Consider the following 12,066-nt stretch of genomic DNA (forward strand, 5'->3'; position numbering starts at 1 on the left):
TGAAAACTATTGGATTTAATTCAAATGATGGGAGAAAACTGACTTTTTACAGACAATTAGATCGAAAATAAGGACGGAAAATATCAGGTAAAAATGCCTTTTTTCACGTCATGAATGGAAACGAATCTGTGCTCCATGTAATCAAAAAAGCCTAAGATGTCCCTCCTTGGTTGAATCAAGAGGTTTTTATGAAAATCTGTCTTTTTACGATCTCCATCACACACGACTGCATGATGATTCATCATAAATATTGATACACCGGTGACAATCCTCTCTTTAATCGTTATCTATAAAATACTTGAGTAAGGCCCTGACGAGAGAACGTGTCCGTGCACAAATCCGAATGAATAAATTGAAATACCGGATGATAATCTTGAAGATAATATATTTTATTTACCTTGAACAAAGAATGATTTTCCTAATCCCTATTGTATATGAATCCCTATCGTTCCGAAGCTTCTCCTGACCTGCTGTCGACACTCGTCTTACTAAGGTAGCCTACTTATTCTCTCCTCTCTCTCGATAGCTGCCCCCTTTTGTAGAAAGAACCGGCATTCTCAGAATTCCGATTCTCCCACGCAGGGCCTTCCGCTTTTTGGCAAGGAGCAGCTACCCAACTGTCATGACCGTTTTTAGTTACGGAAAATTTAGCCCTACTGATTTGCTGATCTAAAGGTTTTTTAGAAACTGATTTGCTGATATAAATTTTTTCTTCCAACCCTCCTGTCATGACGCGTTGTGATTTACTCGTTGTGAGAGAGCAGCTATTGTTTGTGAATTACCAACGAGCGCATACAGACAACAGAAACTTCAGACAGCTAGTTTTAACATTTAACACAAATTAATTTTTCTAAAACATTAGCGATTATTAACAATTTGTTCTTAAACAACATCTAGATTACTCAAATTAAATATCTTTTCAAAACTTTTCTAATTACAGTACAAATTCATTGTTTCTTTTTTAATTATTATAATTAACTACGATTCGGAATACATTGTGATTGATTATCAATTCTTAAATTATTTGAAATACTTATACTAATTATTTTATCTACAATTTAACTAGTTCTATTTTAATACAGGATAAGCAAAACAACCACATCTTCCTAAACTTCCGGTTTTTCCTTTTACGGAAAGTAGCCGGGAATATCATGAAGTATCAGCGTGATCCCTTCACGAGCCTCATTATAAATACACTCCATTGTTCCGACCCAACCAAATATGGTTCCAACTATTTAAAAGTTTTATATAAAGATTTTCTGAATGTTTGCCAGATCTCACAGCAGAAGAACCGAGAAAGAATTGTTGTTTATAGACTGATTTATGGTTTGCGTTAGTAGATGAAAGCATCAAACAAGAACTTTCGTAATTCTTACTACTAGTACGTTCTTGTCTGACGGCTTTAACGTAACCCCCACGCATACGGAAACAACATTAAGAACATTTCTAAATACTACGAAACATTTTCAAATACTACGAAAATCTAGCTGTGGATCAATATGCATGGTAGTGGGTTTTCCCCACTGACTCAAATCGACACCCCGTTCATGGCGTGACGATTTCATACACAGTGTACGAAGTTTGTCAGGCAATCGATTTTCGTAAATAGAACAATTTCTAAGATTCACTTACCCTTTCCCAATTTTACTGCCCTTCTATAAAATTCACCGCTTTTCACGACCGCCCGCGACGAACCAATTCGAACCCTGGCAGTTAAATCATTTGCAGTGTCCAAGAAAACTTTAACTAGGCCACACGCGAGGTGCGCTTTTCATATACATGCATAGATCAATATATTGCATTGCAGCGAGTATATTGTTGTGACATAGGGATTTTAATCAATTTAACTACGTATAACTTTCTACTATTACGCTCGTGGGAAAATTCCTGCTGTCTAGTATTATGGAATAATTAAAAGCTTTCTAATAAAACCCGGAATTAGATAACGATAAATTTATAGAATGAATACAGTGTATAAACCGTACTCTGGGGAAAAAAACAGGGAGAGCAACCTTGGTGGCAACATCGGACGGTGCCAGAGCAGAGGCAGCGCGGGTAAGGGTAATTTGATATTTTCAGTTGTCATTTGTTTAAGTTCATGCAATAGAATCCTTGAATCATTTATCAAGCTGAGTTGAGTCGTTGGTTTATTTTTGGTCTCTGGTTTCTACATCGCCGTGCTCGACAGGAGGGGAAGTGCATACGCCCCGAACAAGAACAGCGGCGCTCTCCTACAGCTATTTCGAGCTTCCCCCTCCCGGTCGCACGACAATTTGTGTTATGCACGTGTGTGAAGCATGAATATACATAAAAGGACATGTGTTCTTCCGATACGAAATGTAGTTCCAACAACAAATAAATAACTAAATTAATAAATAAGCTACGGATTCCGATGAAATTCAACAGGGTTAGAGACGAAATCGCCCAGTGTGTCCGGGCAATCGCCTGTGGCGATTTAGTCGGCCGACCAAATCGCCCGAATCCAACATGTTGGATTCTGTCGCCGGCGATTTCGTCGCCGGCGACAGGATCGCCCAGTGTGTCCGGGTACGGCGATCAGTCGCCCCGAGCGCCGTATTAACCAGCCAATCGCGGCTCTTGATTTATTAAAGGTGGCGCTAGCAGCTGGTCGTTTCAAAATAAGCGGCGCTGTTCGCCGATTTCGTCGGCCGACGAAATCGCCCAGTGTGTCCGCGGCTTAAATTATGCATTGGGCCTGTCGCCCAAGGCAGTGCGTCGGATGAGACTGCATCTATGAGTTCTGTGTATACCACTAATAAACCTTTAACTAATTTGATAAATGCTGCATTGTAAAATGGATATAAAAACGATGGTTTATTTAGACTGCACTGTTTCACTGGTCGTAAGACCAAACTGAGGTATGTTTTTATACAGTCAAGAGAAATATCCCAAAATGCACGATATCAGACGAAAACAGATACACATGCATATTCTGGCTTTCGATTTTAAATGCGTCTCGTGCATCTAAATTGCGATTTATGCGAGTGTGGTGTATCTAGAATAGTTGATAAAAGTTGAACGATATTAAAGATTATATATAAAATGGTATCTTTTTTAACTCAGTTAATTTGTGATGAGAAAGCTGTTACTTAGTTGCTTCTGTGACAACGGTATTATTGAGTTTCAACAGCAGTATCAATTCACAGACAGTGCTGCCATCTTCTAACGATATCATAAACTATTTCGTGATAAAACTTTCAAACTTTGACGATAATAATTCCAGCGTCAGCTTCCATATAACTTTTTGTTTGTACTGAGATTGAACCTTACGACTAATGCGCGTCAGTTGCTCGTAAATATTAGCTTCTGCAAGCAACAACCGCTGATGGAGAACATTATCCAAAGTAATGTATCCCGTCTTTTCGTAAATATTTGCTGTTGCACTAACGAGAAATTAGTGGGTTTTGGTAATGTCGTTCGCTAATGAGATGGGTTATTCTGGAACAGGAACTATGCGTGTTGTGACTCGTTTATTCTCGGACGTTTTGTGGTATTTTCACTCACTCAAGCGAAATTCAAAGATCCCGTTGGTGACACTTCTCCATCTTGATTCCTTGGGTCTAAAAAATGTATTATAGACGGCGGTTTCTATCAAAATAGACTTACAAGGAACCGTGTTACGTGTTTAGTCGTAGCACATTTCACGTTTGCAGCCACCTAGAGCGACCGTGCTCAAATCTAAGATCGCAAAACGTCGATAAACTTAAGTACCAATGCCCTGGTGCCGTTCTAGTGTGATTCGATGCTAAGCGCATGGATTGGTCCGGTGCCTTGTCCAACACAGGATATCCCCGCGGGAGAACTATTTATAGCAAAAGTGAAGAGATTCCGTGTTTTTGGTTTACCTTTGTCAGCGATATGATGGCATTGAGCCAATTCGTGTAAAATAGCGGTACGTTTTTCATGTGAGCATTTGTTTCATTGGTTCTCGGCTTAAACGACGTATAATCGATGTGATTGAAGACATGGCGAACCTCCGTCGATGACATGCTCTACTGAGTTAAAATTCTACGAAAAACTGTTTTTGTTCTTTGCTCTCGCGTATGAAATTGCAATGATCGGGGGCGTCGCCTCTACGAGCGAATGGGATTGGCTGTTTTGGGATATACGGGGAATTCCGGCGCTTCACTAAAATAATAATGGGAAAGCCATAGAATGGCGTACGTTTCATTGGACTAGGTGCCGTATACGTGCGAATTTCAAATGCTCATTGCTGGTGAGGATGTAATCATTTCACACATCCGCCATAGGTATTGTTTCATTTTAATACCCGGTGATTGTTTTGATTGACATTGAAGTGTAAGGGAACATTTACTTACACGAGGCCCCCACGTGCGCGCGGAGTGCTACACGACAAACACACGAGCTCGTACAGTAAACTACTAAAGGTGATGCTGTAACGCGTGCATGTTTGACATGAAAATAGGCTGAATAATCGTAGCAGAAGATGAGCGCTGTGTTTTCTGTTTTATAGAATTTGTAATAAATTGTAATTTCTTGTGACCTGAAAATATTAAGCAGCAAACTACAAGTATAGGTCGAGGTCTGAATATTGTAGTCGTAAATTCCAGGATTTAAAACGATCTAATAGCCGATTTCTTCTGTACCGGTATTTTAACTTCCGCGGCCAACATTGGAAGAGGTTTCCAAGACCCAATATTCAGCCACCCTCTGATATGTGACATCATATGAATTTTAGGCCATCCCATATTAATGGTCTGTTTGTCGTAACCCGACCGACCCGACTTCAAAGGTACCGAGTGAAAACTTTTTTTCTGGGATTCATTGAAATAAATTTTAATTTAGATAAAAATGGCCGACCGACCGACCCACTGCCGACGTATGAGCTACGTATGTTCGAATTCAAGTGTGCATCGTGTGAAAACATGCCTTGACATGTGGCCTAATTTAAGTTTTCCAGGAAACTGGCAGTGTTCAAATAAGCTGCCATTTATTCTCATAGTGACTATATTAAAGCTGGTAACGTTAAAGCGCGCACATATTCAATGTACTGTTTCGTTTTCAACACAGAGATGACGCTCTGGACGAAGTTATGATTTTAGAATAATTCTCGAAATCTACGCTATTAGACAAATTTCCCGTGCACAACGTAGATGATTTTTGCGATATTGTTTCCATGTAAAAAAGGTGATAAATTTGTTTTTTTTGCCCAAAAATTTTGCCAAAAAAAAATTACCTACCGGCTCATCCTGAAAAGTTGAGTCGGTGTTACGGCAAACAGACAATTATTTTGGGATGGCCTTATTTATATATATATATATATATATATATATATATATATATATATATATATATATATATATATATATATATATATTGCATTCGCGATTGAATCTGTTCTAACGTGGTTCCAGGACGCCCAATCATAATTCCCTTACCGTTTCAGGTTTACAACGAACTCAATCTGGAGCGAAGAATAAGCGATCACGTAGTGTGTTGTTACCTGTTGCAAATGCAAATAAATACTATTGAGTAAAAAGGAATAGAAAAACCTAATGAAATGAAAACACCTGCCATTCAAATGAAGTTGCTACCGTTTTAGGCCAGCCGTAGGCTGAGCCTATTACTAACATATGGAGCGAATTTGAATGACATGGTTTCCAGAGCAAAGGCTCTTTTACTGTGCAACTGAGCATATATTCATACAAATCATTCATTAAAGCATTATCCATTCTCCAAACTCTACGTAGCTGAATTTTGAAGGAGGGCCTCGTTAAAATCTCTATGAGCTTTATCGCGAATATCTGATCGCAAAAATATTGGTTTTGAAAAGCCAATCAGAAAGCAAAGACTTCCACAGAAACCAGCAGGTGTTCACGTGAACCCTCGGTATCGTCTATCGTTTCACTTCCGGGTTTTCATTTTAAGATCTAAAATTGTATTTCAAGGTCGATTTCTGTGAAAGCTTTAGTTGATTAGGTTTTTGGGAGGAATATCTTTATTAGCACTACAGAAAATATCATTGACCATTGTGCAAAGTCCGGGAAAAATAGCTTTTTCTTAAATCGGATAGATGACCTTGATATGCTGTTTAGCCATGCGATCAAACTACAAATTCACTCAAATTTTATTCCGCAAAAAAATATCAAATCCAATTCAATTTTACTTTATTGAACAAATAAAGACATCAAATCCAATTCAATTTTGTTTTGTCGAGCAAATTTCAAAAAATTCTATTCTATTCCGCATTAAAATCAATAAGACCTAGGGAAAAGATTTATCTGAGGTATTTTTTCCTGCCAGATCCAGTCGCTGTCTGTGCTACTTATGTATTCTACGATTGTATTGTGTAAATTATTAGTTATTGACTCTAAGCTGGAAGTGTACTCTGACAAATTTAACCCACAGAATGCATCATCATTTGCCATTTTATGAAAAGCTGACAGGCTGGCCATAGTGCCCCTTGGGGCTCCTGTTACTCCAGGCTGGTGGGAAAAAATTGTCAGATTCATTTGCGTTCTTCTCAAGTCAACTTTACTTACATTTATTTGCGTCGCTGTTACATTTGCAGATAAATAACATAGGGATGAATTGATTTGACCTGCTACTTTCAATCACAAAATGTTAGCGTCGTCAGAAAAGTGAGCAGCTGTTGAACTAGGGGTACAGGGACGTAATGCCCACTTGGGAAGTGGTTTCAACTGCTCAACAATCTAACAATTTCAATATTCAACGCCCCCTGGTGACCATATACAAAAACAATGACTTTGAAACTCACTACAATCATAGAACATGTCAGCAGCTACGATTTTATAATTGATTGTGATAACAAAATATGCCTCATTACCAATTAAATATGAAAATACTAAGTTATTATCCTATTCAATGCCCCCTGGTGACTATATGCAAAACCCAATGACCTTGAATCATGACTCACCACAATCATAGAACGTGTCATGAGCTACAACTTTGCAATTGATCATGTTAACAAAATATGCCTAGGTACCAATATAATATGGAAATACTGAGTTATTCTACTATTCAACGCCCCCTGGTGTCCATAAAGAATAACTAATGTCCTTAAAACCCACCACATTCATAGAACATGTCATGAGCTACAACTTTGCAATTAATTGTGGGTAAAAAAATATGCATAGGTACAAATACAATATAGAAATACTAGGTTATTGTATTATTCAACGCCCCCTGGTGGCCATATACAAAAAGCAATGGCCTGAAAACTCACCAATATCATAGAACACGTTATGAGCTACCACTTTCCAATTGGAAAATAAAAAACATTTAGAAAATATGAAAAATATTATAAAAAATAATTTCTGATGTTGAATACCCTAAAATTAGTATATCTAAGTTAAATTTATCAAATCTGAAGATAAACCAATATATGATATAAATTCTCATTCACAACATATTATTTCAAAACAGCATATAGATGATAAATGATAAGGATCAGGTTTAATATTTGATGAAATAATATTTATGACTTTACATGTTTATAACACAAAATATAATAAGTTAACTAAATCAAAACCAATTGATGAAAATAATTTATCTTATTATAAAGATGATAATATAAATGAATTAAGTTATATCAAATTACCGTTTAAAACTAATGCTGTTATAAATGTATAAAATGAAGATGATAAATGTTTTCTATGGTCAATTATAAGTTGCTTACATCCAGTTGAAGATTATAAACAACATGGTTTTAGAGTATCAAATTATAAACAATTTGAAAATAATTATAAGATAGACAGTTATCCTGATAGAATTAAAAATATCCCAAAAATAGAAAGGGATAATAATCTAAAAATAAATGTGTTTGATTTAATCAAATTACCAAAAACAAAAGGTAATAATATAAAAGATTATACATTAGAACCTTTATACCTATCAAAATATTATGATTCAAATGGTGTTATAGATATATTATATTATGAAAATCATTATATGTAGATTAAACAAATTGATTTATTTTTAAAATCAGAAAATGATTACACTCGTAAAATATATCTATGTAGAAAATGTTTACATAAATTCAGTAATGAAAGTGCATTATTAAATCATAAACAATTATGTGATAATCATGATTATTGTAAAATGATTTTACCAAATGAAAAAGATAAGATATTAGAATTCAAAAAATATGATTACAAAAGTAAAGTTCCATTTGTAATATATGGAGATTTTGAATCACTAAATACGGAATTAACTGATCAAGATAGAAAAGAAATATATTATAAAAGAAGGAAATTAAATTCTGAAAATGATGTTATTGATTATTCAGATCCTCTAATAACAAATACTATTTAAAAGATTCATCAATCAGCTGCAGCTTTTGGATTATATATAAATCTGACTATTCAGAACTAATTAAAAGTGAATATTATAATTATAGAAATGAAAATGTTATCAATCATTTTTGTGACCTATTAATTGAGTATGAAATCAAATTTAGTAAAGTATTAGATACAAATAAAGAAATTATAATGACAGAAGAAGATAGAGAAGAATTTGATTTTGCAGATAAATGTTATTATTGTGAAAAACTATGTAATTTTAAGGATAAAAAAGTAAGAGATCATGATCATTTGAATGGAAAGTTTAGAGGTGCAGCACATGAGAATTGTAACTTACAAGCTAAGAAAATTAACTTTGTTCCAGTAATATTCCATAATTTATCAGGGTATGGTGCACATTTATTCATCAAACAGCTATGTCATAAAATGGAAGAAATCAATAATGAAATAGAAAGATTAAATTCAAAAAGATCAATAGATAAAATACCAACTTATAAATTTAAAATGTTAGCTAAGACATCTGAGAATTATATATCTTTCCAATTTGGGTGTCTATGATTTATAGATTAATATAGATTTTTAAGCAGTTCATTAGATAATTTATCAAAATCATTGGTTGATGATGAATTAAAAATATTAAAACAACAAATCCAAATAATGATGATTTTCAATTAATGAGATATAAAGGCGCAATTCCATATTCATTTTATAAATCGCATAATGATTTCAATATAACTGAATTATTAAAAGAACAATTCTATGATGAATTAAAAAATGAATATGTTAAAGATGAAGTATATAATAGAACATTGAATATTTGGAATCATTTTGGAATGAAAAATCATGGACAATTGGTAGATTTATATTTACAATCAGATGTATTATTATTAACTGATACATTTGAAAGGTTTAGAGATGTAAATCTAGAATATTTTAATATTGATCCATGCCATTGTTATTATAGTCCAGGTTTTACTTGGGATTGTGGATTAAAATTTACAGATATAAAAATGGATTTGTTAACAAATATAGATCAATCATTATTATTTGAAAAATCTATAAGAGTTTCAGGTGTATTAGGCGATAGATATTTCAATGTAAATGATAACCCTGGATATAAGTTATTATATATAGATGTAAATAATCTATATGGTTGGGCAATGGTGGAACCTCAGCCTTATGGAGTATTTGAAATAACTGAAGTATGAAAATAATGATAAATTTGATTGGAAGCAAATAATTCTAGATATTGCGGATGATTCAGTTACTGGATACTTCTTTGTTGTAGATTTAGAATACCCTGAAGATAAAAAGATTTAAATCTAGAAATCTAGCATACTGTCCCGAACATAAAACTGTAACACATGAAGAGTTATCAAATTATCAAAAAAGAATTAAACCCGCAAATCATATTGATACTGAAAAGTCAATGGTAACTCAGGAAAATAGATATAATTATGTAGTACATTATAGAATGTTGAAGTTTTATTTGAATCAAGGAATGTTTCTAAAAAAGTACACAGATATATTTCATTCAGACAATCTAAATGGTTAGAAAAATATATAGATTTTAACACCAAACAGAGAACTAAAGCTAAAACTGATTTCGAAAAAGATTTCTTCAAGTTAATGAACAATGCATTTTATGGTAAGACTTGTGAGAATATTAGAAATAGAAATGATATAATTAGTTAGTTAGTAATGGTAAAAGAATTAGACATTTACAAACATATCCCAAGTTTATAGGTAACAGAATATTTGATGAAAATTTAGCTGCAGTTAAAATGAGAAGAACTTCTATGAAGTTTAATAAACCAATCTATGTTGGAGCTACAGTTTTAGAAATATCAAAATTATTGATGTATGAATTTTACTATAACGTATTACAAACTCATTTTGGAGAAAAGCATATAGAAATCTTATATTTTGATACTGACAGTTACATATTAAAGATAAAAACTAATAACATAACAGATGATTTAAAAACATTAAAACATCATTTTGATTTCAGTAATTATCCTAAAACTCATGAATTGTTTAGCAACGATAATGAAAAGTTGCCCGGTAAATTCAAAGATGAATTAGGAGGTGAAGAAATGATAGAGTTCATTGGAATTCGATCTAAAATGTATAGTTATAAAACCAATACTCATGAATCAAAGAAATTGAAAGGAATTACTAAAAGTGTAGTAGAAAAGAATATCCATTTCAAAGATTACATCAATTGTATATTCAATGAAGAAGTTAGAAAACATAAGATGAAATTTTTAAGTTCTGAAGATCATGAAATGTTTATTGAAGAGATAGAAAAGGTTAGTTTGAACCCATTTGATGAGAAAAGATATATTTTAGATGACGGAATTCATACAGTCGCGTATGGTTGCAATTTAGATGAATACTTAAGATTTAAAAGAAACAAAAGAGAATGACATTTTAAAAAGGATTCTAGCGTGTTAATCAAATTTTAGTAAAAATATGAGTATATAATTTAGTAAAAATATGTATAATAAATGGAGCCAGAACAATCACAAACTATCAATATTAGAAATAACACTGGTGTTATAAATATATACTACAAGAAATGTTCTAAATGTGAATTAGATAAATTAGCTATAACAGAATTTAGTAAGCGTAAGATTACAATATTGCTGCAAAACTTGTATAAAACTATATACCAAGCAATATCAAAACGTAAGATGAAATGTTTCAGATCTGAAGATCACGAGATGTTTATTGAAGAGATAGAGAAGATAAGTCTAAACCCATTTGACGATAAAAGATATATTTTAGATGATGGAATTCATAGAGTCGCTTATGGTTGAAATTTAGATGAATACTTAAAATTTAAAAGAGAAGAAACAAAAGAGAATGAGATTATGAAAAGGATTCTAACATGTTAATCGGCTTTGATTCAATTTTAATAAAAATATGTATAATAAATGGAGAGTAAACAAGCAAACAGTGAGAACAACAAATCATTTCTAGATAGAATAAAAGATATCACAAATGCTAAATCAGTAGATTATAAATTTAAAAAATTAAATGAACTAACAATTCATAAGAAATATCTAATTACAAATATTGATACAGTTTCTAACAAATATGGAGATAAATTAGTTATCCACTTAGAATATGAAGGATTAGAAGGAAATAAATTTAAATTCAGAACATATTTACCAGATAGATTTAGAAGAATTATGTTCAGGTGATTTCTATTTCATATATAAAGGTAAGAATTAAAAAGGGCACCACGAAATAGATTTTGAATAAAATATGTAAAATAAATGGTAGAATTAAAAGAATATAGAATATTCGTTGATTCAAGAAGACTTACATATTATAAATCTCATAATTAACTAGTACAATTAGATAGAGAATTTAAAAATTGTGTAGATTTAAAATTAGTAAATGTAAGTTTATGTAATTCTTTTTATATTGTATCGGATAAAAGTCTTGATCATGATTCTTTTATGATTCATGTAAGGAGATTATATAATTTAGAGACTTTAGCGCAAGAAATTGATAGAAAAGCTAAAACAAAAATGAGCGCAGCTGCTGGATTTGGAATTGAATTTTTTTAAAGTGATAATAATAATAAATTAAGAATAGAGTTAGCTAATGAAGAACAGCATAAATTTATAGTGAGAAAACCAGTAGCTAAAATTTAGGAATTACATCAAATAAACTTTATTCAAATGTTGATAGTTTAGCTAATATAATACCTTTTACACATTTTTATATTTATTGCAATTTAATTGACCCT

This window comes from Tubulanus polymorphus, chromosome 7, assembly GCF_964204645.1.
Source record: "Tubulanus polymorphus chromosome 7, tnTubPoly1.2, whole genome shotgun sequence".
NCBI classification, from domain to species: Eukaryota; Metazoa; Nemertea; class Palaeonemertea; order Tubulaniformes; family Tubulanidae; genus Tubulanus; species Tubulanus polymorphus.